This window comes from Pipistrellus kuhlii, unplaced genomic scaffold (assembly GCF_014108245.1).
Source record: "Pipistrellus kuhlii isolate mPipKuh1 unplaced genomic scaffold, mPipKuh1.p scaffold_m20_p_7, whole genome shotgun sequence".
Lineage (NCBI taxonomy): Eukaryota > Metazoa > Chordata > Mammalia > Chiroptera > Vespertilionidae > Pipistrellus > Pipistrellus kuhlii.
Window position 1 is genome coordinate 58395128 of NW_023425573.1, and position 15561 is coordinate 58410688.

Sequence of the window (15561 nt, forward strand, 5' to 3'; positions counted from 1 at the left end):
GCTTTGCTATTTTCTTATTAAATATACATCATTCCTTTTTCAGCTTTTGTCACTCAGCTTCATTTTTGGAATCATATCCATGTTAACAGCTGTTCAATTAGTTCTTTATAAGTTTTGATGTGTGAAAAAAGTACAATATTAAATAAAGTCTCTTATGAAATTTTGAAATTAAAAATAAGTTCTTTTAAAGAATATGAAGTAAGAATAAAGGAACTATAAAATTTGTGAAGTAGTTTGATTAACAAAATTATACAGTACACATATTCAGAAATGTATCAATGAAATTGCAATGAGAGTCTCAAAACAATTTGTTGAACTCCATTGACACACATATTACTATTTACTAGTTAGTTCAAGTGCCTTAATTGTAACTCTCTGAACAAACATATTTTAAAAATTTCCTAACTTAATACTATAGAATAATATTGATTTCCATTTTAAACTGTTGTTTTTGTTTTGATTATTATTTTTAATTACCATTTTACTGTATGCTTTCCTTGCAAGAAGTTCCTTAGAATCATCCATGATTTGTGGTTCTGGAAGCCCTCCAATTGGGTTACATACATATGATAGGCACTTTGCCCTGTTTATGCAAAAGTTGAGTCAGAGGCCATTAGCAACTTATCTTAAATGGAATAACCACAAACCATAACAAATATTAATATAAACCCACAAACATGCTTTACTTAAAGAATCTCATCTGTATAGTCTCCTAGTAGACTTAACATTTTAATGTAATTCAACATCTACCAGAAGAATTAAATCTGTGCAAAACAGTTTTTTTGGAATAAAAAATATTGGACCTCAAAGCCTTAAACTTCTTCTTATTAAAACTAGAGGCCCAATGCACAAAAATTTGTGCACTTGGGAGTGGGGGGGCGGGGTCCCTTATCCTGGCCTGCACCCTCTCACAAATCCAGGACCCCTCGGGTAGAGTCCTTAGGCCTGGGCTGAGATCAGGGCCTATCGGGGCTTTTTCCTTCCCTGAGCTGTAGGCAGCTGGCCTCATCCCCACCATTGCTACTGCTCGCCATCTGTGTGGCACCTGCCACCAGTGACCTCCCTCTGCAGGTGACAGGCTGGGGTGCAATGGCTTGGCTGGCCTGAGCTTCCCTCTTTCTTTGTTGGGGGGTGGAGCCAGTCCTAAGAGGGTCTGTCCGCCTACATCATCGCTCCTTGCTGCTCTCCTACTTACCTGATCACCCCTAACTGCTGTTTGCCTACCTGACCAACCCTAATCACTCTGCCTTCCTGCCAGATTGCCTCTAACCTTTTGCTTGGGGATGGGGCCAGCCTGGCAATGGGTGTCTGCCTACCTGATCACTCCTAACTACTGGCCTGCCTACCTGACCATCCCTAACCCCTCTGCCTGGCTGCCTGATTGCCCCTTACTGCTTGCTTGGGGGTGGGGCCAGCACAGACTTCCAGTTGGTCAGCCTCCTGTCATTACTGGTTGTTATGATCCAGGGTTTTTATATATAAGGATTTTACTTAGGACATGTAATTTTTTTATTCTCATTTATAAAATATTCCTTATTCCCAAGTCAGAGTATATTAGAAATTTTACATGCACAATTTCAAATATTCATATTACTTATGAGATAGGAATCATTTCACTATTTTTCAGCCTTCAGTGAGAACCCTGGGCATCATGGCTTTCAGCATTTTGCCCCAAACCCCACCACCAGTAAATGTTGGAAAAAGAATCGGATCAGTGTTTTGATTTTTTCTTTTTTCACTTCTTAAATTTTCATGCATGTAGTGGATTGAATAGTCTCTCCAAAATTTCTGTCTCTGGGAATTTCAGAATGTGAAGACCCTATTTTCAAGTATCACATTCTGATATGTAGTAGGAGGGAAAAAATGGCTATTTCTATGATAAATTTGGAAACTGGGTGAGTTATAAAATAACACATTAGAAAAAATAAATAATTCTTAGTTCTTTTCATCTCCATAATTCCAGAAGAATTTCAATTGTATTCTAAGATAAAAAATGTTTTGTGGAAAATATGAGACTTTCTCTGACATTTTTTCATATATTTATAATATAAAAGCCACACTATTAATTATTTGTGGCTTGAAAAGTTTATTTGGGATGAAATTTTAATCTCTCCTCTCATTTAATCCTATTAAAAGCCAAAATACTTCTAGGTTATTTAAATAGTTAATACTTCTTAGATCACATGTACTTAAATTGGAGCCCCTCAATGAATTATAATCTACACTAATAAAAGCCTAGGTGGCCTTTGCCCCTCACATCATCACAAGATGGCTGCCCTATGTCATCACAAGATGCCTGCCCCCACTTTTTCACAAGATGGCTGCCACAAGATGACCACCACTAGATAGCTACCATAAGATGGCTGGCAGGGGAGGCCAGTTAGGGGCAATCAGGCTGGCAGGGGAGCAGTTAGGGGGCAACCAGTCAGACAGGCAGGCGATTGGTTAGGAGCCAGCAGTCCTGGATTGTGAGAGATGTCTCAGATTAGAGGTGCAGGCAGGACTGAGGGACACCCCTGTGCATTAATTTAGTTCACTGGGTCTCTAGTAAATTGATAAAAGCCTTGAAATGTAATGCACAATTGTCAGTTTCTATTTATTTTTCCTTTGGTAAGGTCAAGGAGATGCATCAGTTATTCAGTAGTGCCTGTGATTTAAAAAAAATGTTAAGAACCAATGCCTTAAGTTATGTGTAAGCAGGGGTAGCCTACAAATTAATATTAAAAATTAGGAGATATAATATATTGATGAAAGTTAGCATAGATAATGAATTTTAAGTCTGTGTAGGATGTTATATCTTTAAAATTTAAGAACACAAATACCTGTTCAGAATTTAAAAGTAAATGTGATTTTGCTGCTAATATACATGGATATTTGGAAATATTAATATACTCTCAGAATAGAATTAGTGCCAATAAAAAAATCACCTAGGACCATATTTCAGATATGTTTCTCATGTTTTGTATTGATATTGCCAGTGATTTCATAGCAGCCAACATCATGAAGTAATCGTGAAGATTATCTGAACTGAATAATCTTTACTTAAATAAGTACAACAAGAAAAAAAGATAATTTATTAAATTTACCTTAATTTATCAAAATCAGATTTTTCTCTTTTCTTTGTATTATCCCATGTTTCTATTTTTCATTCTCTATTTCTTCGGAATTAAACTTGAGATAACGAAGAGAGAGAAATTTGTTTTCTTTTTAGAAGTTAATAAAAAGATGTGAAATTACCTTATGTATTGTAAAAAATTAGTTTAATCTCAATTCTTAAATATAAGAAAAACTCCAAGAGAAAATTATAGTTCAATCTCTAATACTAATAAATGTTTAAAATTTAAGATAGTAAAAAAGTGATTCTCATATTAGGAGGATCTCATTGCCTTCAATTCAAGTTTAATCTAGGAATATAAAAATGATTTAACATAAAATTTGTTAATAGACTTGTAACCTATAGATAGGTTGATTAAAAGTAAAAATATTTGAATATATAGAACTCATATTTGATAAAATTGAATAACTATTACTAATAAAAATATGTAAAAAGAAAAGGAAATCCTTTTTAGGTGTTAAAGACAACTTCTTTTAAATCAAGAGCTTCATTATATTCACTAGTAAAATCCCAGAAAAAATTTATCTAGAGGTGTAAAATGAGGTCCTCATTATCACTTTGCTATTCAATACAGCCCTGGCTGCTCTAGTCTTTAAAATAAAGAATTGGAAAAGAGCTATAGATATAAATTCTAGAGACAGAGAGACAAAAGAGCTACTGTTATGAGTTAATGGGTGGCTTTTTCTTAAGTTATTTTTAATGTCCCAGAAAAAATTTAAATTAAATTGCTGCTCACATTTTGCAAATAGTTAAATATAATTAGTTGTTTTTAAAATATGACCATCTCATCTATTTCATATAGAATTATGAAAAAGGTATCTGTACAAAATAAGATTTTTATGTAATATCTTGTTATTTTGTCAGTTACAGACACTGTCAAATTTACACTCAAACCAATACTATATTATTGTATATTTATTTTAAAATATAGAAACTAAATTATGCTATTGAGTAAATTTGCCAATTGTCAATATATTCCAGAAAGTATCTTTTTATTGTAAAATTAAGTTTATTCTACATTTATTGTTGAAATATTCTTGATTTTCTGAATGAGAGCAGATGATTATTTTCATTTTTATTTTATATCCACACTTTGAAAAGAGATATAGATGGATCAACAGATAGATAATATATATGTGTATACAGATGGACAGAAACACACACACACACACACACACACGATATTGTTTATCAATCTTCCATTTTCCTCTCTATATTCAATTGGTTTGTAAAAATTCTGGCAAATACAACTTTTACCATTGGCATTCATGGACCACAAAGGTCAGGCTAATTAAAAATGCCAGGCACTTGTAGTAAATCCTGTGTAATAAAGCAACAAAAATAATGCATTTGGTAAATTTTCAATGATTTTAACAAGCAAAAGCACCTATATACAGAGTCCTGCCTTATTAACTTATCACATGTGACTCAGAGGAATGGAGGGAATGCTGCTTTAAAAAGCTGTGGCATCTGCAGTTAAAGGAACATGCTGCATTTAGCCAGTGAGTGCCAGAGGCCAGGAGATCCAAACAGATAACTTTCAGGATCAAAAGAATGTTTCATGTAGAAAAGCTGGAACAAATACATTATCCTAAAGCCATCAATCAACAAAAAAGCAATTAATGCATAACACTAATCAAATAGAAACAAAGGCTGCCTTATTATTACTATAAATCTGTTAACAATATAATTCTTTAACTGATATGCTTTGTAAAAGTAGTAATTCCATAGATCCAGTATTCTGTCAAAATAACAGTCATATAATTTGATGGACTGATTTTTTTTTTTCTATTAAAAACTGCTGGGGCTCTTTTCTTTTCAGTAGATATTTTAGAAATGCACTTTTCCCCCCACCTAGGCTGCTACTAAACAAACTAAGTCTCTATCTGAGAAATTTGTAACAAGTTCATTATTTGTGGATGAACTTATATTTACCTAGCTTAATGAGGAAGGACCAATCAGAGAACAATGCAAACTTTCTCCCAGAATCTATAATTCTACTAGAGACCCAGTGCACAAATTTGTACTCGGGAGGGTCCAGCCTGCCCACCCTGATCAGAGCCAATTGGGCTGCGCTGGTTGGAGGGAGGGGCCGTGTGTGGCTGGCCTGCTGGCCCCGCCCCCTTGTGGAACTTCTATTGTAGTTGAACTCCCAGTTGAATGCTCAGTAGAGGGGACAATTTGCATATTAACCTTTTATTATATAAGATAGATGGACATAACGTGTATATACTGATGACTCTCACATTACATGCCAAGGCAAAAACAGTAATTTAATAATACATCAGCAAACTTTAAAATAAAAATTCTGAAAAATTCTTTAAATGCAACCAAAGTAATGACACTTTTTTATTATTTGCAAGCACATACACATGCGGGTGTGCAGCACACAGACACACACACTTCTAGCAATATTAAAATAGTAGGAACTTAGGGTAAAGGCTAGCTGAGTTGATGTTGAACATAGAAAGTCAAGTGATTGGAACTTTAATTACTTTGATCCGTCATGCTTTGTAGCCATGTGTCAGCCTAAACTAACACCAGTGACATGGAACAAAAGCCATGGCTGCTTCAACAGAGTAACACATTTCTAATGGTTCATTAATAAGTGTATTGAATTGAATGAATGCTGGGAACTGAAAATAAAACCACAGAATTTGGGAATATGCCTTCATAGTGATATGGAATACAGTGGCCCCCAAAATGTATACACACAATGTCTGTAAATTCTATTATATTTTGAAAATAAAATCTATTTTAATAAATATTGTCTTTGTAATTATTCCAAGTGTGTATACATTTTGGGGATAACCTGTATATTAAAATATAAATACACTTTTTTCCCACCTAGGATAATTTAGATTAATGTATATCTGAGAAATATACATAGGTTAAATATATTTTTCTAGAGAGAGAAAAGTAAAAATTTCATTTTAAAATGAGAATATCTGAATAAATAAGATAATAATATATTTATACCAAGCAATAAACTTTTTAGTTTATTTATTAAAAAAATGTGTAGCCAAATTATTACAAAATAATATATGTAAGATAAAATGACTAGTTGATTGACCGCTTTAAAAAAAAAATGTTTTCTCCAGTGGTTTAGTATAATTTGTAGATAGTAGTATGAAAGTGGTAGAGGATTTTAAGCAAAGAAAAATAATGCTATTATTATTTTGCTTCACTATATTTCCTCAAACCTTAAATTCCTTTAAGGTTTGCAGACATTTTTAAGAAGAACGGATGAGGAGAAGAAAACCTACCTTCCATTCAAAAAGCATAAATCAATTTCCAACAATGCTTTGAAGTTTTTGAATTTTAGGGATTTGCCACTTTGTGGTTCCACAGAAAAGAGCATAACTAAAAACCTACTTAACTTATATATTAGCAGCTATAACCAGAGGCCTGTTCAGTCTAGACAGCTCTTTGGGTTAAAGGCTGGAACTGCTTATTAATATGAACTGCTTTTCTCAAAGGTATAACATGTCATCAAAGATCCTTTGTTTTTCTAGCATGGATGGTGACACTAAAAAGAGAAAAGAATTAATGTCAAGTTTAATTCAGCCATATTTACTGTTTAGTATATTACTGCATGTTTTAGGGGTTTTTTGTTGTTTTTTTTTTTTTTTTTTACAAACGTATGGATTGTTTTCTTATTTCTTCAATTATAAAATGTCTTCCTATGAAACTCTCTGTATTTCTCTAATTTGGTCCTAATTTCATAGACAATGGAACTTGGTGTGTCCATATTTTCTATATTTTTGAGGTTATCTTTTCTGTTTGTATCACAATAAAATAACTCAAATTCCTTTCTGAATGGCACAATCAGTTAGATTATGGCATCAAGTAATTCCAGGAGCTCTAGGGAATGCAGACATCTCCTGAAGATTTTTTTTTTTTTTTTTTTTTCATCTCTGGCTGTGCACTGCCCCTCCCAGATAGCATTCAGTGGCCTCAGCTGTTTTTCTGGGCCACTTGAAATGTCTCACTTAAGAGATCCTTTGGAAACTTAAAACAATATAGCTCCTCAGGCAGTTAAAATGAGGAAACAGAATGTTGAAAATTGTCTAGCAGATTTCTGCTCCCCTGCAGCTCATTGGTTCTGCCCTTATATTGGGGAGATCCTTATTGGCTATTTCTACTTTTCCCCTTTATCTAGCTTACATAAACCCTTTCTCTATGGGCACCTCCACATTCAGCTCCTCACATCCCTTCTCTCCTTCACCAGACTTTCACCATAAAATGCTGATGATTTCTTCTTAATATACAAATTGTCTCTCTGCTGAGATGCCCGTTTCACACTATTCAATTGGCATAACCTTTCACAGTATAATAAAAAAAACACTTATCAATCTCTCATAGAACTATGACATTTTTCTTACTCAACAAATATTTAGGCCTGCTGCCAACACAATACAAAGGTACTTGGCTTACATGTGCATGACTAAGAGGGTTTATCAAAATGATTCATTTCAAAGTACAAGAGTCTGACACAAAGACAAATTTCAGCTTTCTGACTTAGAACACAGGAAGTAATGTGTGGACATATTAAATGTAGCTGATTTTGTTCCCCTCAAATCTTCTAGTCATTAAGGTCAAACAAATATTGTGGTAACTGAATATTTAAAATAATTAAATGCAATTAGAATTAAATATAATAATTTCCATTATTTATTTTTGTTTGTAATTTAAAATGAATTAGAAAGGAACCCTATTACTGGCCATAATGAAGTATTGTGTAGAAAAAAATAAAAATAAAAAGAAGAAGAAAAAGAAGAAAAAGCCCTGCCTAGAGCAGCTAGAAAAACTGGATAAAATACAGACACACAAACAAATAAACCAGCTCTTGGAAGTAATAGCACAGTAAAGCTAACATTCTGGTGAGAGTGAAAAATGATAGAAACCAAGAAGCCAATTGAATGACATTTTTATTTTATTATATATATATATATATATATATATATATATATATATATATATATATTAGAGGCAATGGCATGAAGAGATTCATGCAATAGGCCTTCCTTCCCTTGGCTTCCAGCACTGGTTTTCCTCTGGCACCCAGGACCCAGGCCTTCGCTCTAGCCAGAGTCTGCCTTCTTTGTCTTCACTGTGGCACTCTGCTCCTATAAATCTCTGACCCCCCTGCCCTCTCTCTCAGAGCAGGCGTCCTGCCCCACTTGGCCACTCCACTCTTGAAGCAGCTGGGCAGCTGCCATCTTTGGCCTTTTAATTTGCATACTCACTCTGATTGGCTATGGGTGTAGTGGAGGTACAGTCAATTTACATGTTTGTTTATTGTTAGGTATAATTATTGATTTCAGAGGGGAAGAGAGAGCGATAGAAACATAATGATGAGAGAGAATCATTGATTGGCTGCCTCCTGCATGTCCCCTACTGGGGATCAACCCTGCAACCCAGGCATGTGCCCTTGACTGGAATCAAACCTGGGACCCTGCAGTCCACAGGCCGATGCTCTATCCACTGAGCCAAACCAGCAAGGGTATGAATGACATTTTTAAAGTCATGAAAACAACCCAAATGTCCTTTGGTAGAGGGTTGGATAAAGCAGATTTGGTACATATATACAATGGAATACATTCAGCTATAAGAAAAAAATGAAATATTGCTATTTGTGTCAATATGGATGGACCTTGAGAATATAATGCTAAGTGAAATAAGTCAGTAAGAAAAAGCAAAGAACCATATGATTTCACTCAGATATGGCATATAACACTGAATCTCATAGACACAACAGAATGGTGATTATAGGAGGAAAGGGGGTGAGGAGAGATAGAAGACAGAAAAAGGGGGGTTAAACGGTGATGGAAAGAAACTTGGCTTTGAGTGGTGAACACACAATACAATATACAGATGTTGTATTATAGACTTGTATACCTGAAACCTATATAATTTTATTAACCAATGTCACCCCAATAAATTCAATTAAATTTTTAAAGTTCTACTTGAAATTGGATAACAATTTCAGCATCTAAATAGAGGCAGGTGGCCAAGAGCCAGCCCATTGCCCATCACTGATTTATACTGACTTCACAGCAGTTAACGTATTATCCATTTTAACAGAATAGTCTAGTTAATTTGGTTTTACATGTTTAGGGAATTGATTGAGACAATTGATTATTTTTGCATGATTCATTAATTAATTTACTAATATTTATTTAGCACCTGACAACTATAATCAAGACAAAAACCTTCCCCTCTATCAATTCAGTGCATTTAGTTATTTTTATGGCATTATAAGGATAAAAAATAAATAGTCTAAAATAAGTATGTTTATATATCTGAAGGTTTTATATGGGAAAACAAATTGAAATAGAAACCAAAAGGCAGATTATGTGGTGGTTTTTTTTTCAGTAGGTGAGTTTGGCTAATATGTTACTGCTGTGTAGCCAATTCTTAAACCAACATTTTGTAGGAGCTAGTTCTCATTAAAGTAATTGAACCTAGTAATTTTCTTCAAATAGCCTTACATCATTAACGACTTCCACTTCAGTAAACAGACAGGAACTTTCACCTGAGAATTTGAAATCTATTTAGCATTTCTTTTTCTTTTCTTTTTTCACTCAGAAGAAACAGTGATTGTAAATTGAGTAATAAATATGGAGTCATTGAAGTAGATGAGAAGACTGGCAAGGACATGTTTATAAAAATAAAGAAAAGAAAGTCATGCCAGAATGCTGCAAACTGCCACTGAGAAACAGGAGGCGAGAAGGAACTTACTCAGTTGTGTGAATGCTGCACCATTAATTCAGGGTATCGCTGGGGAAATAATTTGGGCAATGTGTGTGTGTGTGTGTGTGTGTGTGTGTGTGTGTGTGTGTGTGCTTACTTTGTGTTTTGCTATTTCTAGGTTGTTGGATCTTAGAAAGTTTTATTTTTAAGCACCACACAATTAATAGAACAAACAGATGAGCCCAAAGTAAAGAAGTTCTTCAAGCATTGATGGCTACATTTTCTTAGCTTAGTTTTCATTTTTCTCACAGAAAATTACACTTCAGATTTTTCTACTTTACTTGAGGTAAGGATAAAGAGGTACTAAAATTCAAATAAAATAGTAATGAACTACTTTTTAAATAATTAGTAATGTTGCAAATATATAGTCATATTGATTAAAATATATACCTGGAGAATTTAATGCAGCTTGTAAAAGGGCTAATTGATGACAGTATTGGGAAATGTTTAAAGCATGCAACTGTGTTGAAACAGAAGATGTAAACTCAGAAGAAACGCCTTTTCACCTTTTATGTGGGTAGTTACTCCATATTAGAAAATAAATGCAATAAATATTAATAATGTGCACAATAATACTAGTACATGTTTAGCTAAATAATGACCCAGACTTCACACCATTTTGATAGCAAAAGGAAATGAATAAGGTTGGGGATTTCAGATAACCCTATATATTTATATATTTTTTAATATATTTTATTGATTTTTCACAGAGAGGGAGTGAGAGGGATAGAAAGCTAGAAACATTGATGAAAGAGAAACATAGACCAGCTGCCTCCTGCACATCCCCCACCAGGGATGTGCCCGTAACCAATGTACATGCCCTTGACCGGAATCGAACCTGGGACCTTTCAGTCCACAGACCAACGCTCTATCCACTGAGCCAAACCGGTTTCGGCAAACCATATATATTTTTAAAGCAGTTACAGTATATATAAGAATATCACAAACAAAGATTCATTCCTAAAAGTAAGTTAAATTGATTAGGTAAAAAGGTTAAAACTGGAGAAACACCACCTATGATTAATGTAAGATTAATGTAATATATTTTAAGGATGTTGTGATTCATACCTAAAAACAAAGATAGATTCACTCAGGACTTATCTTTAAAAGGATAAAAACTGAATAATAGTAAAACTGAAAAAGAAAAGCATATTTTGCCCATATAACACTGAATATACTTCTAAAGGAATGAGGAAGTTCAGAAACATGGAAAATAGACCTAGTTAAATAAATCTCTACATTAACACTAATCCATTAGTGTAGTTTAATTCAACAAAATTAAATCAATTTAAATATCTCAATAGGGAAATGATATAACTTAAAATCTCTGTTAAATATAATTTAAAAAATCTTTTTTGCAATTACTAATGAAGTAAGGTTTAAGTAACATGCTTTAGTATGTTGTAAAGAAGAAGAAAGCTAAATTATAGTTCTGCACTACATCAAGTATTCTGGGTGTTCTTATAGAATCTAAGATTCAGAAAATAATTTTTAATGAAGGGAACAATTTTGCAATTCACATAATACCATAGTTATATCTACTTTCATTTTCTTTAATGACTCATAAGTACATATCACCCAAGTGCACGTTTTTGTTGTAAATGAAACCATAGAAAAGTGGGAATGACACTGCTAAGTGTAGCTGGAAGTTTACAATGACCAGGTGGTAGCAAGGCTGAGATATTTCCCTGACACCCTACTAGTATAGAATAACATTTCACAATCAACGGAAATAAACCCAGAGGGAGTTAAGAGAATGTCAGCAAATGATACAGTGCTCCATAAAGACTATGGAAGAAATCTACCCATCATTTCTGAGAAGCCGATGAGCTTCTCACCAGACCATTGAAGTTATATAATATGTCCTAATTCTCTTTCTCTTCTTAGAGGTTTTCTTTTTTAAAGCACAGAACATAAAGTTTACCATGTTATCTATTTTAAATGTACAGATCAGTTGCATGATTCACATTGTTGTGCTACAGCTTTATAGAACCTTTCCTTTTGCAAAATGAAAACTCTAGCCCCATAAACAACTAACTTCCCATTTCTTTCTATCTCCAGATCCTGGGAACCACTACTCTACTAGTGCTTGATGTGTCTATAAATTTGACTGTTTTCGCATTAGTGAAATATATATATAATCTTACTATATATGTATGTATATGTGAAAGGACACATGTTGAGAAATAGGGTATATGGCCAGGAGGGAAGTCCAACAAGATATATACACTTAACAAAATAAATTGTCCTGGATTGAGCTAGAAAAGATTAAGAAACATATTTAGTTACTTGCCAGTGTGTTATGATGGGAAGATAGGTTTTAGTGGCAAAAAGACCTGGGTACAGGTCTTTACTGAATATTCTCTGTATATATCTTAGTTAATTCAGCTGCATTAATGCTTTAAAAGTGTTTGTTTGTTTTTTCTAAAACATAGCTCCACTGCCAAATTTATAAGGTTTAAAAGGTTAAAAAATCACATGATAGTAGTCAAAATGTATGGCCAAAATTTTCGAAGTTATTTTATTGTCCTCTATTAATTTTTGAAGTTTTGTTGCCTTCAGAATAAATCATTGTGCTAAGTGTGAAGGGTATTCACGATTTAAAACAGAACTTGTGGGCTTTTCTGATATTTTACTAATGGATTTATTATGTTTCATCCCAATTTTCCACAGATTATGTATTTTAAAAATATTGTTATGCTGAGAAATTTGATTTCTTAAGAAAAAAAAAGTAAAATGACTGATTACATTTCCCCTGCATGACCACCAGGATGACTGTGGTCAAATTTTCAGTCTTCTGGCTAAGTATATGGAAAATTATTGAATGTTTTATGGTACTTTCACTTGCCATGACGTTATTTTTAACTTTCTTCTATCCTTACTTTTCCTTTCTTACACTTTTATTTATTTATTTTATAAATTATGGTTGGCACATGACACTATTAAATAATGAAGTAGACGTAAAGATGAACACTGTTAAATCAGTGGGTATATTTGAATTTTATATTGAAATATTGCTTATGGCTTTTGTACAACTTCTGTAAACTTTGAGCCACAATTTCTTCCTTTAATATTATAGTTACTTACTTACTACTATACTCACCAGTTCTTTTTCCTTTGTGTAATTAAAGTTGTAGTACCTGTACAGACAAGGTTTCAATCATGTATGTGATTGAGACTATATGATATGAAACTTTGATTATGTTATCTGTAACATGACAATACCATATGCTCAAAATGTCCTTAAAATAACAGGTAATTAAATTAAATATGTCACATGGCTTGCCCACTATCACTATCCTTTAGTCTATGAATTTTTGGTAAGCTTCAACATTTTGTTGCTAACTTAATAAAGAAAAAGAAAAATGGAAAGGAAAAGGAAGGAAAACTAGTAAGAACATATTTAATGAATAAAGGTGTGTGTTTTTTTCTGTGCATTTTAAAGCATGCTATAGTGTTCCTTTTCTCTAACATTTTAATAACAGTGCTCAAGCATTCTTAAAGTTCTTGCTTAAAAATAAATACCCACAATCAGCAAATAAATACATTGTTCTAAAAATATCCATAAAAAAGATAATAACTCAGGTTGTTTTCTAAATCATGCAAGCAACTTAGTGTATATATATATATTTAGAAATTTGCTAATTATTAGTTCTATTTATTACATTTCAAAAGTAGAAGAAATAATAAGTTAAATCTACATTTATTTTCTTACTTCATGGAGAAGAAAATAATATGTTATTTGTTTGACATCTTGATGGAGGCCCATTCAGAACTATCTACTCAAACTTAAAGGCAGTTCCCTCATTATCTCTTCTTTTCATTAACAATGAAAATTCAATGAAGAATTGGATACTTTTTTTAAAAAAATTAATAGATACATTTTAAGGTTTACATTATAAGGTAGAATCCTCTTTTGCCAATAGAAATATATAGCACTATTATAAAAAATGGGAGCTGATTATTTTTAAGGAATTCAAAGAATTATTCACATTCAAAGTAAGAGTTACACAATTATTTTTCTTTTGTAAACTTTGTTTTGATTAATAAGTTTCATTAAAATAGAGATCGCATATAATGCTAGTGTTTGTTATGCATCAGTAAATACCTATCAAATTAAGATATCTGGCAAAACTTCATTTATCACGTGGTTCAGGCTCAGGCTGCTGAGGCTGGCTGCTGAGGCTGGCTGCCATCTTGTAATGGAAAGAGTTACACAAAATGTTTACTTTTCTCTTCTATAATTAAAAGCATTTATTTGAACAAAAAGAGCTGCAACCCAGAGACACAGATACAGGTAGCAACCCAAGCTGTGATTTGAAGAGAACAAAGAAAGGCAGGGTTTATAAAGACAAAAACCACAAAAAGTAATTTGTTCATGCAAATGAGGGATTGATGGCTTGGTTAGTTCCAATTTACGAAGGAGGGAAGTAAAAACTACAATGAGGAAGTAGGGTCCACATGTGTCTATATAGCAGTTGACCCAGAGTGTTTATGGCTCAGAGCTGAGCTGAGTTTAACAAGGGGTTTAGCAAGTTAATAGAGCTCAGGGAACTGAGGTGTAAACTGTGGTCATAGGATGCATAAGTCCCACTACCCTGATAGCCTCTGCCTCTGTTTAAGTGACTGTCTTAGCTTATTCCATTGTTTTCATCATCAATGTGTTATAGATGCTTAACCACTGCAACCTAGGTAAACATTTCCATGTTTCCTATGCATCTTTTGTTAATTTTACTTTTGTTAATCCTCACCGATTAACTTAATAGTTAATTCGTAAAAAAAAATTAATAAAATTTTTGTTAATTTTTCCAGTGATTTTTTTTTTGAGACAGAAACATCACATGAGAGAGACACATGACTGGTTGCCTCCGTGCACTCCCCATCCAGGGCCAAGGAGGGAGCCCACAATGGAGGTATGTACCCTTGACCAGAATCAAACCTGGGACCCCTAAGTATTATACATAGGCCAATCAATGCTGTATCCACTGAGCCAAACTACTGCTTCTGCTTCTGCTTCTGCTTCTTCTTCTTTTAATTAAATTTATTGGGATGATAGTTTGCAAAACTATACAGGTTTCAAGTGTAAAACTCAATAAAACATCATTGCACACTGCATTGTATGCCCATCATCCCAAGCAGTCTCTTTCCTTCTCCATTTCCCTTCCCACCTTTGCTCACCTTCACCTCCCTACCCCTTTCCTTCTCTGGCTATAACCATAGTGTAAACTGAGTCTATGAATGATATGCATATGTTTTTTATTAATCCATTCATCTTCCTTCATCCAGTCATCCAGTCTCCCAATCCACCTTCTCTGACAGCTGTCCATCTGTTCCATGTAACTTGCCTATTTCTATATGACTTGTCAGTTTATTTTGTTCATTAGTTTCCACATATTAGTGAAATTATTGGGTCGGCAGCTAAGTAATTGCGGGTTTCACACATATATGGCTTCAGTTGAATTTTTAGGTTTGCAGACGTAGTACAAATGTAAAACACATTTTGTTATTTGATAGTTGGCTATTCAGCTGTTAATCAGTAAAAAAAGTTTTTTGATCTGTTTTGTAGTTTTTGTTTGGCGTTCGTTGAAAAATGGAAAATCAAAAGGAACATTTTTGTCATATTTTGCTTTTTTATTTCCACAAAGGGAAAAACGTATCCCAAGCTCATAAAAAGTTATGTGTTGTTTATG